We start from the raw sequence: 20,980 nt of genomic DNA, 5'->3' as shown, positions 1-20,980 counted from the left end.
ATTATAGGCAGAGGAATAGCTTGCATATTATTTTAATAGTAAAATGTCTTTAACAAAAGACACCGCCACCCCCAAAAGTCATAGAAAGCTGGGATTTAATGACAGAAAAATAGCTCAGCTAAGCCCTGATTCAGTATGTCACTTACCCACTCTTAAAATTAAACAAGTGCTTACGTGCTTTTCTAAATAAGGTTGTTTTCCTGAATCAGGACCCAGAACCACTCCAGTGTAATGCAGACCTGCAGGGCCCCCACATGAGAGGGAAAAAGGGTACACTTTACTGGGGCCCGGAAACCCTGTGCGGCCTAGCCAAAGCTGCAGTCCCCATTACCATGAGGAAAAAAATTCTCATGGCTCATGATGTTGTATATACGAGATGAGGGATTGTGAAACGTGTGTGGGAGGGGTCCCGTGTTACAAGTTTGTACTGGGCCCGAAAAAAATTATGCTTGGTCCCTGCGGACCTGATCTAAAGCCCGTTAAAGTCCATGGTAATCTTTGCATTGACTTCAACAGATTTTTTTTTATAAGGCCCTGTATAAACAAGCAGGACACTGAATATTTCCTGATCTAGAATACAACTAAATATTTTTTGTGACAGGCCTTACAAAACTGACTTTAGCCGTTCAGTCCTAGGTGATTTCTTCTTTTTTCCTTTAAGCAATTTCATCAACTGATGTTTCTATTTCTGCAAAACAAAATAATGAGAAACTCTTTCTTTAAAACATATCTAACATTTTATTGTAAAAAAAACTTATTCGTTTACTGAAATATTAACTATTTTAACAGAATCCCTCCCCCTTTCAATTAGCACTCCACAATAATCTGTTTCCCATATCTGTTACACAATTCAGCATATTAATATCTATCCCAATAACCCCATAAATCCCCCACCATCCATTAAGCGCAATATCAATTTCCCTTAATTCCTATCGCCCCACCCACATTCATTGTAATTGGCCTAGTGAATGTCATGGATACCTGTCCCCATCAATGACCCCATAACCAAATATACATCATCGGAGGCGTATTGTATTAAATCAAAGTCCACTGCTATATTCAAGGTTGAAATATCTTTCTCTTGTCTATGCTAATATCCACTATTGGTCTTCCACATTGGTCTCTCCATAAGGGAGTTATGACTTGAGGTAAATGTTCCACACTGTGACCTTCTAGATTTGCAGCTTGCATAGTTTTTTCTACTGCTGGATTCAGAATAGGTTCTACTATTGTTAGACTTTCAAAAAGTTCATTAATGTCCTGTTCTGTTAACTCCAGAAAATCACACCATCCCCTTTCATCCCACATTTCCTTCTGTATTCCTTCCTGTTTCATTTTCTTCTTTTTTCTATTCTATTCTTTTTGCTATAGAAGAGATACTCCCTTCCACCTTTTCAACTGTAACAAGTGGAACCATTTTGATGCTTGTATTGTTATGTTCTTTGTGAAATGTAACAATTTACTCCATATACAACCTTTTGTTTGTTGGGGTATTGATGGAAACCGGCATTTTGCTTTACTTTGTGGTGGCCTGACCTGAGTAAACAAGATTCCAATTAAAATGTTATGTAGATTGCACTGCTGTGCAGCAGGTTTTTCTTGAGGCTTGTCATTGGAATGAGCTCCTGTTTCCATGACAGCAACTATGAGCACTTAGAAATAAATGATTTCATTGAACTCCTCTGGATGTAGGATTTTCAAATGGCCTGTTTTTCCTTTAGACTCACAGGAGAGTCACCCTCACTTTTACAGACTCAACTTCTGGGATTGTTGGCTTCTATGTGAGAGGGATTAGCAGGTCAGTAATTACTTCCTCTTACTCCTCCGTTGATAAGGGATCTGACATCAGAGTCTGGCAGCTTAAAAAGAGCCAAAAGCTGAAAGACTTAACGGTCTCCTTTAAAGTTTATGAATGGATCATTACTTAAACATCATCAGTAATGCTTCGTGAATGACAACTCCTGTGCTCGGTTGGTCTGGGCTTTTTCAGTATCGTTCGCCATTTCCTTCTCCCTAGCCAGACAAGAAAAAAATAAAATTAATTATTTTTTACACCTTATACCCCCCACCACCACCATTTTCCTGGTTGCCAGACCCACTCCTGGTGTAGATGGAGGGACAGCATCCACTGAGGACAGGAAATAGAGGGCCAGCAGCTCTGAAAGATGTTTACCTGCAGTGCTTACCAGTGTTTGCATGAGTCCCTGGTCACCATCTGCATATGCAGATGCATATATATATAACCGGTCCAGAAGTTAGATGTCCCCACAGGACATCCAGTTGACCCTGTCAGGCCCCCAGCAGTCCTAGCAGGGGTAGGACATTGTCACTTTGCAAAGCCTCCAGGACTTGCTGACCTGGGTCAAGGAGAACCATAGGTGGGTCAATGGTGCCAAGTAAGATGGGAATATGGAGTCTTATCTGGGCTGCCACTAGGGCCTCCACCAGTTCATCCAAAAGTTGCAGCCAAACTCGAATGAGCATGTACTGATGAGGCCCAGCTATGACGCACCCCACAGAATGCCTAGGAACAATGCCCAAGTGAGCAGGGTCTGTAGCATGCCATGCTGCTGAATTCATCCAAGGTGCATTTACGATAGTTGGAGAGCCTGCATGCCTTCATCAGTGCCACTATCAAAGAGCTCATGAGGCTGAACAAGGAGGAGAAGGTGAACAGTGACCTGAATGAGCTCAGCGTCTATGTGACTGCCAAGAAGGGGCTGATGTGGGAGCTGGAGATGAGGGAATGGAAGATAAAGGAGATCCAGAGCTCTGGGGGCAGGCTGCTACAGAGCAGCACCTCAGCAAGCAGACAGTAGAAGCTTCTGCTTTTAGATCACAGGTCCCAGCTTCAGTCCCTACTGCCAACAACACAACCAGGGGTGCAGCATTACATAGATGTGGGGAAAGAGTGGGGTTGCCATGAATTGGATCATTTAGATTGGTTCACACCTCATTGGGCAACTGCTGCAGCACCAAGAAAACTGGCTGCATACATGTTGTGGAATACTCCAAAACCAGCCCTACTGATGATAAATAAAAATATAGCAACAACACTTAACTAGGGCTTTTTTTTAATTAAATCTTTAGCCAAATTATAGGTGGAGCTTTGCCACATTGACCCCCTAATAGCAAACTACCAGTGGAACTGTTGTATTGGGTGCTTGCCTAAACAGGCATAGGCTCCAGCTACCAAACCAAGACAATTGTTTGTAAAACACCAACACAATCTCAGAAGGTTTTACTACAAAGCTGTGATTGAAATACCCAGCAGTAAATCAACAGATTCAAAGAGCTGTGGCTAATTAACAGCCATTATATTGGAGTATTTTACAGTTATATCAGTGTAATAACATCAAGAATTTATTCTCAGTGACTGAGCACCATCATGATGTTTTGTTTACAATAATTGACAGAGAATCTTAAGTAATCTTCACTAAGAAATTAAAACTCCATCTGAGATTAAGATGGTGGTTATGTAAGGGTAATTTTCAGTTTGGTCTTGAAAAAATGCTTCTTCCTCCATCTTGGTTCCCTCTTCTTCTTGGACTTTGGCTCTCTTTTCGAGCAAAAGCAGGACCCTGGAAGCATGAAAAGTCAGGTGACCTAGGAAGTCTGCCCACCAACAGCAAACTATATAAGGACTGTGCTGACAGCACTCGCGGATGTCTGCCCCAGTGACAGTCTATGATGGAGAAGAAAGAAGACTTACCTGCTGCCTCTGGTGTTCTTAGTTGGTGTCATCATCCTGGTAGAGATCCTGATCCTGTGTTGTCCTGATCCTGTCTGTCGTCCCCCTAAGAAGGATGGTGATGTACAAACCTGTTAATTAATTTATTACCCACCTTGGTGTAGTTTGGAGTCCTGGCTTCAGGCCATTGTTCAATTAACCACCAAAAAGTTGTCAATAAAAACATTATTTTAATTAAATCATATTGGTTTCCTTATCCTTTGTGGTTAAGGGAGATCACCACTGGTGATTAGAAATGTTTGGAGGTTCTGTTAAAGATCACCTCCCATTGTAAACAGACGGGGGGGAGGGGAACGACACACACACTATATCTTCCTTAAGGCCTCAGATAATGCTGTAGGTCCATCCACGGAGGCCATGTATATTACCCCTAAATTCTCGGCTCGGGAACCCCACAATGACTTATCTGATTTCAGTAGGTAACAGGAGGTGGCCTGCCCTAGAGAAATTGCCAGGATTTTACCAGGGGTTTCCCTTTCATCATTGGAAAACTCCCCAGAAACAGACCAACTCTGTTAACCCTTGGGAGGATACCGATACAGCTTTCCACTGATTCATAAAGTTAAAGTGCAGGATTTAGAATCCTTAAAGTGCACATAAAAGTGTAGCTGTTTATAGTTTTAAAGGTTTTATTAAGAAATAATAAAGATAATCTTAAGTGGTGATGATCAGAGAAAACAAAATGGCAGCCGCAAGTGATCAAAGCGAAGAAGCAGAGCTGAAAATCACTCAAGAGTAGAGGCAAAGCCACGGCAGCCACCTGCTGACAGAACAGAAGGATCCATTGAAGATACAAAGGGAAAAAGAAGTCCATGGGAAAGTAAGCATGATGATTATAGTATAAGAATCAGATAGGCCGAATGAATGTGTATGCTTAGGGTAATAAAGCTGGATGTTTCTGTATGTAAGTCTGTTATGTATATTGTTTTAATGTGTAGATGAGAATTTGCTGTCAGTATCCTACATGCGACTGATCACCACATAGAATGTAACCACTTAAAGTTGTTATTGTGCGGTGTTACTTTAGTGTGTGTGTATTTCAGCTAAGGGGATTTGTGTTGTATAGTGTTGCCTTAATATGTGATTTTGGAATCTATTGTATTAAATACTGGTACATTTAAATAAAGAATATTTTGTTTTCGAGGATTACTGCCTGAGTGTCAATCCTTCGAGTGGAAGGCTGTATCTGTGTTCTCCGAAGGGTTAGCAGAGTTGGTCTGTTATGGGGAGTTTTCCAAAGGTGAAAGGGAAACCTCTGGTAAAACCCTGGCAATTTCTCTAGGGTGGGCCACTTTCTGTTCCCTACCAAAACTAGATAAATTGACAATTAAGGTGTTGATACAAATAAGTCATTGTGAGGTTCCTGAGGTCAGAATGTAGGGGTAACAAGTGGACTACCAAAGTTACTAGCCAATCCTTTCAAGTAAGTAAAGTGTGTCTGTGTGCGTTTTTAAGTAAAACCCGAAGTGCTACCACTATAGTGGCCTTAGAATCTCATTAGAAACATTTTAGGAACAAATGTGCTCTAGAACTTTCTATTATACAATTTCCATAAAATTCTCTGTATAGTACTTGGAAAAAACACACTGGAAGAAGCCAACCCAGCCTTTTGTCTGCATCTTAAACCAGCTTCAAAACATTCACATATCGCCAGATTGCTGATCACACTGAAAACTGTGCAACAGCGTGGCCTCTTTTAAACAAATGGCATTACATCCACTTATACCAGGAAATAATTTGGCCTGGAGTTTAGGAAGGAGGGAAAAAAGTTGCTTGTTATTTACTGCTGTATATTTTCTTAATGTCTCTAACCTTTTCAATATGACAGAAAAGGTTACCTGCATTAAATTGTTTCTAAGCCTCTCATTTCAATGAAAGCCCTGCTTCATTAAATCTCTTTTAGGTTTTTTTTTCTTATGTTGTGGTTATAGTACACTGTAGCGGAATGAGCCAGGCTGAAAACAGGAAAGGACACCAAAAACCAGAAATTGCAGAACACTGATTCTTTTTAAAACAAACGAAAAAAGTATTGAGGTTGCAAATTTCTTCATAATTCCTTCAAAATCATTGTCTTCTTTCGCTTCCTCTATTTTTAATAACTTATGGCAACCTCCTCCACATCCTGTCCCTTCATATCCTGCCCTCTCCCGCCCTCTCCCCACCTCCCCCCCCCCCCCCCCCCCACACACACACATGCTAGATTTTTTTTCTAACACAATACACAATTTTCAGCATAATCCTGAATATCAGATTAAACCTCATGCAGGCAAAATTTCCATTGACTTCAATGGGGCCAGGATTTCACCTTCTGACTTTTGAGTGCTTCGCTGTGAGCTTTAACATTCTTCTTAAAACAGGGATAAATCTATATTTCAATAAATGCTTTCTCTGTATAGATAAGGAATGGATGTTTTCTTTGTAAGATTATGAAACTTTTAATAAGTGTTTGGATCATCTCAGTCCTGATCCCACAGTCCTCTTTCAGGCAAAACTTCCATCGATTTTACTGGGTCCAGGATTTCCCCTAGTAAAAAGCAAAACAGAGAATCTTAACTCTACCGCCCATTGATGTTAGTAGGACTACCATGTCCAGAGCACTGGTTGGATCCTAACTGCTTAGACTTTGTCTATAACTGCTCACATTCATCTCTTTTCCAAGATGAAAAGTTCCAGTCTTACTAATCTCTCCTCATGTGGAAGCTATTCCATACCCCTAATCATTTTTGTTGCTCTTTTCTGTATCTTTTCCAATTCCAATATAACTTTTTTGAAATGGGGCAACCAGATCTGCATGTAGTGTGCAAGATGTGGGTGTACAATGGATTATTAGAGGCAATACGATATTTTCTGTCTTATTATCTATCCATCCTAATGATTCTCAACATTCTGTTATTTTTTTTGACTGCCACTGCACATTGAATGGATGTTTTCAGAGAACTATCTATAATGACTCCAAGATCTTTCTTGAGTGGTAACAGCTAATTTAGACCCCCATCATTTTATATGTAGAGTTGAGATTATGTTTTCCAATTAGCATTACTTTTACTTTATCAACATTGAATTTCATCTGCCATTTTGTTGTCCAGTCACCCAGTTTTGTGAGATTCACTTTGTAACTCTTTGCACTCTGCTTTGGACTTAACTGTATTGAGTAGTTTTGTATCATCGTCTGCAAATTTTGCCACCTTACTATTTACCCCTTTTTCCAGATCATTTATGAATATGTTGAACAGTACTGGTCCCATTACAGACCCCTGGGGGACACAACTATTTACCTCTTTCAATTCTGAAAACTGACCATTTATTTCTACCCTTTGTTTCCTGTCTTTTAATCAGTTACTGATCCAGGAGAGGACCTTCACTCTTAACCCATGACAACTTACTTTGCTTAAGAGCCTTCGGTGAGGGACGTTGTCAAAATCTTTCTGAAAATCTAAGTACATTATATCCACTGGATCACTCTTGTCCAAGACCCCTCCAAGAATTCTAGTAGATTGATTGAGACATGATTTCCCTTTACAAAAACCATGTTGACTCTTCCCCAACAAATTATCTTAATCTGTGTCTGATTACTCTGTTCTTTACTATAGTTTCAACCAATTTGCCTGATACTGAAGTTAGGCTTACTGGCCTGTAATTGGCAGGATTGCCTCTGGAGACTTTTTAAAAAATTGGCATCACATTAGCTATCCTCCAGTCATCTGGTACAGCAGCTTATTTAAATGATAAGTTACATCCTACCCTTTGCAGTTCCACATTTGAGTTCCTTCAGAACTCTTGGGTGGCTACCATCTGGTCCTCAGGCCTTATTACGGTTTCATTTACCAACTTGTTCCAAAACCACCTCTAATGACAGCTCAATCTGAGACAGTTCCTCAGATTTGTCACCTAAAAACAATGGCTCAGGTTTGTTCCCTCACATCCTCAGCCATGTAGAACAATGCAAAGAATTAATTTAGTTTCTCCACAATAGCCTTTTCCTTGAGTGCTTCTTTAGCATCTCAATTATCCAGTGAGATAATTTTTTACCTCTTGTAAATTGCTTTGCTCACCCATTCTCACCTCCTACTCAATGACTGTCATTAGACTTCAAGTACCGGCTTTCATCCACCTCCCCCATTTTCTCTATGCACTTGTATATTTATATGATGATCCTATGTTTCTCATTTCTACCACTGCATCTGACGAAGTGAGCTGAGTCTCACGAAAGCTTATGCCTGCTAAAATTCAATTTGTTAGTCTTTAAAGTGCCACAGAACTCTCGTCGTTTTTGCTGTATACAGACTAACACAGCTACCCCTCTGGAAATTTTATTATGTTATGGTCGCTATTACGAAGTGGCTCAGCTATATTCACCTCTTGGACCAGATCCTGTGCTCCACTTAGAACTAAGTCAAGAATTGCCTCTCTTGTTGTGGGTTCCAGGACTAGCTGCTCCAAGAAGCAGTCATTTAAGGTGTTAAGAAACTTTATCTCTGTATCCCATTCTGAGGTGATATGTACCCAGCCAATATGAGTATCCCATATATGGAAATCCCCCATTATTATTGAGTTTTTTTGTTTTTATAGCCTCTCTAATCTCCCTGAGCGTTTCACAATCACTATTGCCATCCTGTTCAGGTGGTCTGTAGTATATCCCTACTGTTATATTCTTATTATTCAAGCATGGAATTACTATCTATAGAAATTCTATGGCACAGTTGGGTTCATTTAAGATTTTTATATTTGACTCTATGCTTTCTTTCACATATAGTGCCACTCCCCCAGTACAACCTTCTCTGTCCTTCTGATCTATTTTGTACCCTGATATTACTGTGTCCTATTGAGTATCCTCATAGCTTCTATAAATTGGTAACCTGATTTTAAAAAATGCAATTATTTTATGGCACAAGTTTATCATTTTTCTTTTTCTTTTTTTTAAACTTTCTTTTATCAGGTTTGTTTAATGGAATGGGAAAGGGGGAGGGCGTTATGTAACCACCTCAGAGTCCCATCAGGCAGAGTTCCTGAAGATGATTAGCTCAATGAATTTTTCTGGAAGCTTTAGGAGGATATTTACAAAGGGAATTTTCAGTCTGAGTTGGGCACCTAACTGCCTTTTGTGCATTTTAAAATCCCCCCATTAGTGTTCCTACCTTGGCATCTGTTATATTTTGGTTACTGGAATTCCAATGAGCTTTTGTTTTCATTAATCACCTCTTGAATCAAGGAGTTTGAATAGAACATGTACAGAGCTCATACCTTTCTCTTATGATACCTGGGAGACTAATAACAGCAGAACTCCTGTATACTCTCTGTATCTCTAATCAGATCAAATTTTAAAATATCTTTGTTTAGTCTTTTTGAAAAATAACTTTTCTTTTTTAACTGCCCACCCTGAGGATTGGTTCTCTCTCTGCTCTATTGCTTTGCGTCATGAGGCTCTGTTAGGCATCTGCCTGTTATTTTTGCATATCATTAATATGGAAGTAGATTCAAGTTACATATTCATTTAAGGTGCTGTTTTAGCTGCAGATGTTACTAATTCTGAGCATTTCTGTGCATAATTAGTTACCCAGGGTACTTAACAATTACAGATCTTTCAGAAGGCACCAGGATAGTATTTTAAATCTATTTTAAATAGTATAGTATATTTTAAATCTAACTACAATTAAAGCCTAAATTATTCTAATTTAAATGTCATTTAAACGGTGAATTGCAGGCTTCATGATAGGAAGTTTCCAGATGTTCAGGTATTGATTGTTCTTTTAGGTTTGAGGTAGGAGGGAAAATTTCTAAATTTCTAAATTTCTAAATTACATAAACATCTGAGTCACCAGCATACCTGCAATGTAGAAAAACTGCATGGATATTGAAGGACCGATTTAAAAAAAAAAAAAAATTTTTTTAAAGAGATCTGTGAATATTGTCTAATATGTGTGCACAATAACTACAACTGAATGTTGATTGAGTGACTGACTGTGTCCTCAAATGGCTATTTGCACATGAGTGATATGATTTTCAAAGGGCACTAAAGAAGTTCAGTGCCCAGCTCTCACTGACTCTTGTGGGGGTGGTGAAGTTTTATCTTAATTTCCTTTTTCCCATTCATTTTTTTAAAGGCTGTAGATCCAGTGTTACTAATCTGGCACTTCTCTGCACGCATGTATAACCCACACTTATACAGTACGACACTTTGTCCCTTTCTAGTGGCTGGACCACATGGAAGTCTGAGTCTGCAAAAGCCATTATTCTTGTATATATTATTTGTATTACTGTAGTGCCTAGAAGCCCCAGTAATGTCCATTGATCATTTAGACTAAGGATTGGTCAACATGCAGCATATGCACTGATTTAAACTAAATCTGTCCCATATGGCCACATCCTGGATCCCAGGAAACAGTCCAAACAACTGGTGCATGATCCCACTGTGGAGAAAAATAGCCAAATCACTCACACGGTTGCATAGGATCCTTTGGGATTGTTCAGGATGAAAGGCGAGATATAAACCAAAAGGGATTGATTCTAATTTCACTTACTCCACTGCATATCATGAGTAACTCCACTCAAGTCAATAGAGTGAAGTGATTGTAAATCAGATGCAAGATAGGAATAGGGCCCAATATCTTCCTTATTATCAATAAGTATGGTGCATGCACATGTGATAGAGAGATGTGCTCTGTACCTGATTACAGAATCTCAATGCAGCTAGAACTAAGAGAAACTGATGCAAATACACTTGTATGTTCTCCACTCTATTGTTTTCATGGACATACTTTCCTTTATAAACTGTGCTATGTGTCAAAGACCCCAAACACAACTTACTTATACAAAATGAAGGCTTTCCTGCATGGAAGACGCTCACAGCCTGAAAAGAAGAATCAGGAACACAAATGCTTGAACAGTCTTCTTGATTTCCTTGCACTTTCTTAAGACAGCAAATGCCATTGCTACTGCATCTTAATGCTATGCTGCACACCACTGCAAAGAGTTTGTAGCAATCATGGGTGAGGAATATTTTCCCATGCTGAGCTATTATGCCTCAAAAATCCAGAGCAGCTTATCACTACCATATATAGATCCCTGACACAGTGACTTTAATCTCTGGGTGTAGTTAACAAACCAGGAGAGAATGGCACTCATACTGGGCCAATTCAGCTTTCTGTTACACTGGTAGAAGTCAGTGGAACTGCACTACTCCTAATTAGAGCCAAATTCTGCACTCATCTTTTTTTCCTTCTGTTGTTCATGTCTGCCCTTGCAGTAGCCTGCAAAGATGCTGGATTTCTTGTTTGCAACTCCTGCAACTCACCTTCTTTCAAACTTCTAATCAAAGGGTCACCAGGACTTGATCCTCCTTCCCAACTAAAGGCATGTGTCCTGTTTCGGAATGTCTATTCCACAATATGCGATAATCTTACTACAATTCATTGTAGTTATTTCAGGTAGAAAATATCCCAAGAGCAGGAAGGCACCAGGATAACTGTACTGAGGATTTGGGGGTTTTGTTTTGTCTATACTGCTGACTGCTCTATGTTCTTTTATCTTTTCACACTGACCCAACTACCAAATAATGCCTGCAGGCCAGAGCCTCAGCTGGTATTAATCGGTATAACTCTATCAATCAATTTGAACCAGCTGAGGATCTGGTCCTCCATGCCTGCACTAATGCTTTGAGATTTTATCACCTCTTGAGTACTGCTGGCAATACTTTTTGTTCTTAAATACAGTGAGTCACAAAAACAAGACTCCTATCTATCTGCCCTGAGTATTTGTAGGGAGCGAGTCACCTCACTACATACACAGTATCAAGTCTCCTGTTGTTGCCAAGTCTCACACTGTCCCATTTCCAGTCACCTTTAATTTAAAAAAACAGCATGGTGTTTGGAAAGTACACCCTACAGTTTCACAGCAGATATGTGCATTTTATTGGCTTACAGCTAATGTCAAGGATGTTACATATTGTAATATGGCCTCTTCTTCCCACCTACATTGTATGTCTTCTCTAAAGACTATTCTCTTTATCTTCTGCTTATAGAGATGTCATGTAAATAGATGATGGTTGAATTACAGAAACCTTGTATTTAATCAGGGACCAATTCCACCTGTCTGCCTAGAGCATCTGGTTCACAGCTCTTCCACTCTGCAGTCAGAAAAGAAATTTGCTATTCCACAGTGGATGTCATTGTCATCTTTTTACAGAACGATTATAGTCCCAGAACTGATACTGTAACTGTGAGCCGTCTCTGTTTGGTTGCCGTGTTTTACAATTTTTAAAATATGTTCATCCTAAACCGTGTTCTACAGTGCTCTCAGCATTCAGAATAAAACTTTAAAATTCAGGCAATTGGTGTTGGATATTTTATGAAAATGGCCATTATTATAAAAGATAAATGATACACTGTTGGGATAGTGCACTGTCTGTAATATTTTAAGGTACTAAATGTCTAAAACACTCTCAACATTCATTAAAATTCTCTCAATGAAATTACAGCCATGTAATAGACCAGCGGTCTTCAAGAACCCCAACATTAGGTTTTTGTAGGAGAGACATTGGAAACCGTTTGTATTTTTACATGAAGAATATTGGATAGAACAAATTTCATTAGTTTATAAACTGGATGCTTTGCTGCTACCATAGAGTCTCAATTGCCTATATTTTAACTATGTTACAGATCCTATCCTAAATGTATCCATTTACTATTCCCCTCTTTTTTTCAGCTACACACTGGTATATATAGTACTCGTAAGAACACACATAGCTGCTCTGAGCACAAGCGAATGGTTATTTTGCTAAGACTTGCCATGCTTTTGTGAGACTGCAGCCTGGTCCTCTGAGATGCAAAGGATCAGGCTGCACCTCTGAGGTGCTGAGTACCAATCAGAGTGAAGTCTCTCGAAAGCTTATGTCTACAAATATTAAATTTGTTAGTCTTTAAAGTGCCACAGAACTCTTGTTGTTTTTGCTGTATACAGACTAACACGGCTACCCCTCTGGAAGTATATTATAAGAAAATCTCTTCACGATACATCATAGTGGCTCATGTCCTGAGTGCAAGGCACCTGCCCCCAGCACAGTAAAGAGGATATTAAACTAAACCAGCTACATTTCTTCAAAAAAAAAATCTTACTCCTATTAGAAATTTCAAATGAATGCCAACTGTTAAAATGTAAGTGCACTTTCCACAATGACATTGGAGGGTTTCAAGGAGTTGGCTCAAGGTGAACTACTATGTGAGAGATATTAGAGTCTTTGCTGTGTTAAGTACTCCAGCATGTAAATTTATGTGGCATCTGACCCACAAACGAAAACCATTAGCAGCTATTAGCAAAGAGCAAAGCTGTTGGTGGTAGTAGTGCTTTATAAGCTGCATGGGCAAAACAGATATCAGAAAATACAGGCTTGTTAGAGCTTTCAAGCATCTAGGGAAGATTTGAACTACTGGGAGTGCTACATATGTTTGTTGGCATAGACATGATCTACCATGTTGCCTTACTTTGTTCTAGATGCTGAATACGCTGTGGCCATGGGGGAAATGGATTATCTTCTTTTTTAGTTGTACTGCAGTGCAAAAGGAACCCCATCTGAATTCAGAGAACCTCTCTCTTAAACATAAGAGCTCAAGTGTCAGCAGCTAACTGCTCATGAGCATCCTTGTCCCTTAGGTATTTCTCAGCAATGGGCTGTTGTAAGCTCATTAGCAAGAGAGATGTACTGGAAAGGCTGTGAACCCCTGCTGTGAATTCCCATCTCAAATATTGATTTCAATGGAAAGATGGGTTTAATCTCTGACACCACTGTTGCTATGTTTATTTATAGAGCACCATAAGTGTATGTAACATAGTGGCTTTAGTGAGACTTTGGATTGAGCGAGTACTTCAGCGTTTAGCCTTAGGTTATTTAATCTTTCTGCAAAAGGCATTGTAAGAACAGGCCAAGGGACAAAGGGGAAATCTATTGTTTGTTTACTTCTTGTTGGCTGACAGTTTACGTACATTCACTGCATGTGAACAGATAAATAGGCTTTGTATTTTACAAAAAGCAAATCTTTAAAGAGCAAGTTTCTGATCTTGTCTGATGTCTGAATTTGGTTTACAATAACAGATGGAAATCACACCCTTTTAATCCTCGCTGCCCATAAAAGTCTGCTTCTTGTGCGGTGGTATTAATAAATTCCTTTGATTTCCTGACAACAGTGGTAGTATGTTTGCCAAAAAAACCTAACTTGGATTAACATTCAAAGTCCCATCTCGTATTTTAGCCATTTTTATTAGATTAACTGTGTACCCCATCCTCACTCATTATTTTGCTGGAATGAGTTTCCTCATTAGCATCAGAACCTAGATTTCTCATATGGAAAACTATTTTTATAATACCACATACTTCTATTCCTCTGTATAGTCTGCCAACTACTTAGGAAACTATAAATTAAACTCTAAACAGCAAGGACACATGGAATTTTATTTGGACTTGTTTGAAAGTAGAGAGACAAAATATTCAGCAACTCCCTGTGACATTTACTGTAGAGGAACAGACACATTGCTGTCCTCCAGAGCAAAGAAGATTGTTCAGGGATTCATTCTGTCTAACTACCAGTTTTGTTGTTAATCCATGTCTGGGTTAAATTTATGCCAATATTTTGGGCATTATTTAGCACACCTTGCTCAGAAAAAGGAGTTTTGCCTGAATGAGGAGCGTTAAAGGCTCTATTTTTCAGTCTTAATTCTTCTCCCTTGTGGATAGAAAACAAAATGGAAAACCAGTTTTTCCTTGTTTCTGTTTATCTTGTTTTCTACAGCAAAGGCCAGTGCAATATATCTTTTCTCCATAGTATCTATATCTAAGCACTTCTGGGTTTGTATGGTTTTTTTTGTTTCACAAAAAAATATGGCCCCTACATACTATAATTGGTACCTGGATAATACTCTATATTTCTATCTAAGAAAGTTACAGAAAATTCTCCACAAATTCAGCCCTGCATTCCGCAATGATGTGATATTATAAATGAGGCAATATCATAGTCACATGAGCATCAAATCTGTACAGAGATGTATTCATTTTTAATTTTTAAATGTTTCATACATTTTAATTGAGTCATAGGTAGAAACGGAGTAGAATGTATAGTTATGCAGAACACTGAACATAGACAAGGTATTGTTTACAACCATATGACAATGGAAAAATTATTACAAGCGAAGTATACAATCACAGAATGCAGAATAAACCTTGATATAACACGAGTCAATAAGGTAGAAATAAAATTCCTAACGGAAAATGCATAAGCCAAACTATATAAACAGTAGCTTCCATCAGACATAAACCTACTCTTTGTGGAATGTCCAGAGTTAGAGCTAGTCAGAAAATTTCTATGAAAACACAATTTCACTTAATTTTTTTCCATTTTTTTTAATTCTTTTTTTTAGCCACACAGCCCTTCTCTGATATACGGCCACCTGAAATTGAATTACAAAGAAGGAATAGTATCTGACAAGCATAGACAAACAATACACATGAAAGCAAGGCAGCATGTCCTAGAAAAGGGCCTTGATTCTCTATTACCATGCATCTTGTGCAGTTATTTAGATCAAGGCAAATGGGTGTGAAATGCTACCCACTAACATTTTATACCTTCTTTGTACTGGGGTAAATGACTGTACAAGGAACAGGGCAATGGAGAATCAGGCCCAAGGTTTCATTCAAAGGGAAAACTCACTCCTGATAGCTGCAGTGGGAAATTTCTTATTGTATATGGGGCCCAAGGCTGCTCTCATTGAAATCAAGGGGAGCTTTGGCTATTGACTTCAATGAGGTCAAGACTGATCCCATGGAGAACGAATAGCCACTACAGAATGACTGGAACATATTCACTTTAGGCACAAATTCAATGGAAGTTTTGCTGAGTAGCACTGCAGCAGTTAGTTGGTTCTACTAAAGTATGTCTAGGATAGATGCCAGTATCTGTGATTGTTTTGAAGGCATCCAAGCTGCACCTTATTAACAAAAGATTACAGTGTAGCGTAAGCAGTCCACTTCTAACTCAAAGATCTTGCTGAATGTGTTCATAGAGGTGGAGTTTATTCACGCTAATGAAAGACACGCTCTCACATTTGGCTGTTTCCAAAAGAACATTATAGTTCTGTTTTATTCAGAGTTCTAACATTTTTCCATATGGAAAGGATATGATTCTTGGTAATGGCAGTGGGCCTGAGAAACCATCATCTTTCTTGCTATATAATTGCTTGGTGTGACCAAGTGCAGTTAGAATTAGAGCCATAGTGAAATAACCGTAATGATTTTGTCTGGCACAATAGGAAAGGAGCAAGGAACTTTTAGTATTTGAGGATCTACAGTATTTGAAAATGCTTTTCAAACTATCTGTAAATTCCAGCTGATGTTTGTTCTGCCACTCAACAAAATGTGGAAGCACATGAAGACAGAGAAGCAAGGAAAAGATTTGCATGCTACCCCTTCAGCACATTGCGTCTGGGATATTGCAATGCTTTTGGCAAAGTAAAATAGTATACGTATCTAGAAGCAGTGATCCAATCCTTAAAATAGTAGCGTTGGAATGCAAATAATGGAAGTACCATTCCAGCTCCGCAAAAAACTGCCAGAATGACATTCAGCAGCATTGGGCCCAACTCAAGCACTGTCTAGAAGTTGCTTAATAAGCACAAAGGAACCCTCACAGGGAGCAAAAAATGGCCTGGGACTATGAGACAAGAAGGAAAATTAATCATCTGAGCTGGAACGTTAGACCGTTCATTAACTCCATGACTGTGATCATGGTCCAGCCAGTGCAAATTCAGACAGAGAATATTGGCTCCCATTAAGGTTTCTTAAAAGTATCTTGTTGTGATGGATTATGTGTTGCAAGTATAGCAGCACCAAAGATACCATGATATCTGTAATGTGGGATTGCCCTAAATATTTCTGAAAAGGAAGCCAGAGTTAGAATTTGTCTTTTCCTAGAGTTATGAGATCTATAATATGAGGCAAAAGGACACATCTTCAGCTGGCAGTTTTGCACTGGCTTCAGTAGAGCTGCATTGATTACACTAGCTGAGGATTCAGCCCAAACTGTCTTGCTATACACCTAAACAACAAGGCATCCTTACTGCCATCATAAGAAGCTTGTATTTGGAAAGCAGAACGACTACCAATGAATATTTCGTCACTATCTGCTTTACTTGATAATAAGACTCCATGTTTTGTTTTTTAGTCTGTTGATGCCCTGTGACTCTTAGGTTTTTAAATGTATTTAGATTTATAACTAACTCAGCTTTACAATAAATTCCATCAGCTGTTTAGAACTGCATACACATAAAAAAACTATGTTAAAAGAACATTAAGTTCACAAAGTTAAGCTCCCAAAAGTTAGGAAATGCCAGAATTAAAGTTGCCTATGCAATCAATGCTAATTAGTCCTGCTCTGCATATGCATTATGATACAATCTTTAATTACATGATCACATACTATCATTTTCCACATGACCCCGGCCTCATTCAATAATCTGAGAATTTGGTTGCCAAACTCTAACAAGTCTTTACTGAGCATGTACAAACCCAGATTTTCATGGGCTCATAATTTAGACAGATAGTCACAGGAATGTAAAAACACATGTCCCTGACACCAAAGCAAACCTCTCACAAATTTGAAGTACCGGCTCTAAAGCAAGGCAGTGCTAGATCTTCTCAATGAAACAGGTATAAGAATTTTTCAATATCAGCAAAAACGCTTATTTTTTTCTAAAACTCATGCTTGGAAAGGGCTGAACCATTTTAGTTGTACTTTCCACAAAAATGTAGCCTGAGGCACACACCTGGCATGAAAACTTCAGCTCAGACAGCAAAATTATAAATAGCTGGTAACAAGTTCTTATAATGGAAACTGTCAGGCAATCTTAACTATCAGCATCACTACCTCTGCTGCCTATAATAAACTGATTTATTAATAACAAAGCCAAGTAAATAATATTCTTTAAAAAGCCTGTCCAAATCTAGACAGTATTTATACCAGGGTTAATTTATAGACTGTTGTGCTTGTTCTTGTTAACACTCACATTTGAAGACCCAGTCCTGTGAGCTATAAAGTCAGTGGGAGCTGTAAGTACTATGACTTTGTAGAAAGGGCTTGGTAACTTGCTGTATTGCATCCATCATGAGTATTTTATTGTCTTCTAGTCTTCATATAATTATCTAAATAACTCCCAGACACAGGCAGAGGGAATTAAAATCCCAATAACTACAACTGAAATCTTAGTTCCACTGAAGTCAATGAGAGTTTTGCCATTGAGTTCAATGGGGCCAGGTTTTCACTCCTATTAGTCTAATCCTGCCTCCGCTGAAGTCAACAGCAAAGAAGACACTGATTTATTGATAGCTATATACTTATGGGCCTTATCACCATAGCATCTTCAATGGTAGCACAGGGGCCAGTGTTCAAATAAAACAATAAAGGTTGGTCTCTGGCAACCCTAAATCCAATAGGTAGCAAATTAGGTCAGAATTTCACACTAACAGATTTAAACCCACAAAATTAGGAAATTAATGGTTAAGCCTGTAATACCATTCATGCTTTACCCTGTTGTGCTAAGTTGATTAACAGGACAGCAAAAGAGTAGACTATAATTCACTGCACTAATTACATTTTATGTGTAATTCAGTGTGAAAAAAGAAGATTATTATGACATGATTTTCCTGTAACACAACAATTCTAACTTTGATTGATCTGCGAGTCTCTGTGAAACTTTCAACTCTTTCTTTCTGAAGGAAAGTGGAATGTCCCATTCTCTTATGTGGTAGTCTTTCAATGAAGCTAAAATATATTGCCATTCTGGTATTTTAACCTTCTGGCATGCTTGCTCTGTACTAAGGAAATGGATATATTCATTAGAAGCCAAATTCATAAAGATATTCCTCTTGTGTGAAGTGTGCACTGATGCATTATCTTGTATGTGAATTACATTGACTGTAATAATGAGAACATGTGATACAATCAAGATAGCAGGTAAAAAGCAAACGGGATTTTATTATGGAAAATATTAAAAATCTAATGCATGCCAATGTAAGCAAAAAGTTTCACATTTCAGTGAAAGAATTCAACAGGAGCATAAAGATAACATGGAATCAGAGATAAAAGCCACGGTCATGTGAAAAGGGCAAATATACGAATAGCAAAATCTTTCCATGCTATCGGAGTCCGTTGATGATGATGAGTCCGTTGAACTTATAAATGCATTGAACAAAGCACAGGGCAAAAGAAATCTAGTTAGACATAAAATAAAAATCAATCTGGAATCAATCTGTCTATTTTTTATTAGCTATGGCTAAAATGTGCTCCTCTGGGAACTCAACTTTGACTTTTTCCTTCAAAGATTGCAATAATGTAGATAGTTAAAAACAACAAAGCAGAGGTCTGAGCAGCCAGAGTCTTGGTATTCTGAGGCTGTCTACCACTCCCTGGACTAATGTAACTTGATTTTTCCGTTCAGTGTGATCATACTACTGTGCTTTAGCACAAAGGGCTGGCGAGAGGATAGACCCTAAACTAACTGAGTCATTGTAAATAAAACATGTATGCATGGAGGGAAGGAACTTTAAGTCTACATCCATCACCTCTATGCTCCACAACTTTCCTGCCACAGAAGTGGAGCTGAGTTGCTTGTCCTGGGATTTGTGCATCATTGCCAACCTTTTAAAAAATGGTTCTGCATTTGAAAATTTCCCAAGTACGCTTTTGGCCCCTTAGGTCCTCGGCAGAATTCTACAACCATTCACTGCTTCCTCATTACAATAGTTGTTGTGTTGTAGAGAAGTAATATTATCCTAGTTTTACAGATGAGGAAACTATGGCCGAGAAACTAGGGCCACCTTTGTTCTCTGCCCCTGCCCCATGTTTAGTCCACTAGCCTCTGCTGCCTTTCACACTGTTAAGTTGCTTCTCCTGGTCAGAGATCATACTAGTTATTCAGTATTGGAGCCAACTAAGTTGCTGGCAGTTGTTTGGGAGAGAGCTTCCGGCTGTGTTGGGGAGTGGGGGCTCTTATCTTATACCCTCCTTATCTTGCACCCTTAGTGCTTTTCCTGCTACATCTCTCCTTTGGCCCCCTAAGTATATAAGTTTTGCATAGCCACCAATACCCAGATTTTTACAATTTACACACATTTTCTGATCATCTTATCTAATATATAACTTAATCCATCATTTACATCACCAGAGAATCTAGCCTCTTACATGCGTATGATTTGAAAGAGTTTTGCAAGTTGTGAGAACAGTTCTGCAAAAAAGTGCATATTTCCCCCAGCAGCACTAAGCACACACAGCAGCTAAAACAGTGTTAAGAAGGAGCCTCTCAACAAAGGGACAGAGACATTTAAAAACCAAAACAGTAATTTATTCAGTAGTAAATGGCATGATGAAAGTTATGACACTAAACTGGAAATATTGGAGAAGTTTTATTTGAGAAGGGCGTCTCAATTCTTTGTTGAATTGGAGGAAGCAAGAACTGGAAATGCTGGAGCACTATATGCTTTAGAATTTAACTATAGCTGTAGTTATGCAAGGAGATTACAGGCCCAGTCTGGAAATCTCAAAGTTTGAATAAGCATGTCTGAACTTTTGGATGTTGATTCCAAGCATTGAGAGTCTCACACCTCACTATTATTATTATTACTATTAGGAGGCACTCTCCTAAAAACAGGAAGAATGGTTTTTATTAGCTTTCCTGTCCCACCTTCAACAAACCCAATGACACATCTGAAGGTAATGGTAAGTAAACAATGAGGCCCACATTTTCAAATGTTCCTCTCCCAAGTTCCAGTATCAGTGGAGCTACTCCATGGCAGCTGTGTAGGCCTGCTGTTGCTGTGCGTCTGTTCTTCGGGAGACCACAGCTAATGGAGTCATGTAGCGGCAGATCTACGGCCTGCACCCATGCATGCACCTCAACAGCTGCATCCTCAAGCCAAATTACATGGGGTTTCAGAAGCAGTCTCAACAGATTCTGCGGTTTGCATGGGAAAGCCTGAATGGGCTTTCAAACCCCACCTTTCCCATGAAGTAGTAAGGGATCATCTACACAGTAGACAAGGGTCTTGTGGCCATGGAGACAGTGGTGTACCGAGGGAGGGCCATGCCCCTGGGCGCAGGCCTGTGGGGGGGTGCCGGCCGGGCCTTCCTCGGAGGAGCTGCTCCCAGCTGTTGCAGGCGTCCAGGGCCCTGTGACCGCGCCGACTCTAGTTCAGGC

General features: G+C 39.1%; 1 long non-coding RNA gene across 1 annotated transcript; it reads right to left on the bottom strand.

Annotated features, from left to right (window-relative positions):
• Positions 1 to 752: 752 nt before the first annotated feature.
• LOC137156546 (uncharacterized) lies at positions 753 to 11,226 on the bottom strand. The gene is made up of 4 exons (XR_010920793.1): positions 11,043 to 11,226; positions 6,057 to 6,275; positions 3,713 to 3,797; positions 753 to 2,013 (listed from the first exon to the last, which is right to left on the bottom strand). It is a non-coding gene; the product is annotated as an uncharacterized lncRNA (long non-coding RNA).
• Positions 11,227 to 20,980: the final 9,754 nt, after the last annotated feature.

The sequence above is a fragment of the Emydura macquarii genome, unplaced genomic scaffold (genome assembly GCF_026122565.2).
Source record: "Emydura macquarii macquarii isolate MOO-44397 ecotype Brisbane River unplaced genomic scaffold, CSIRO-AGI_Emac_v2 contig_1451, whole genome shotgun sequence".
Taxonomy (NCBI): domain Eukaryota; kingdom Metazoa; phylum Chordata; order Testudines; family Chelidae; genus Emydura; species Emydura macquarii.
The sequence above is the reverse complement of the archived record's forward strand: the minus strand, read 5'-3'. Positions and strand labels throughout refer to the sequence as shown.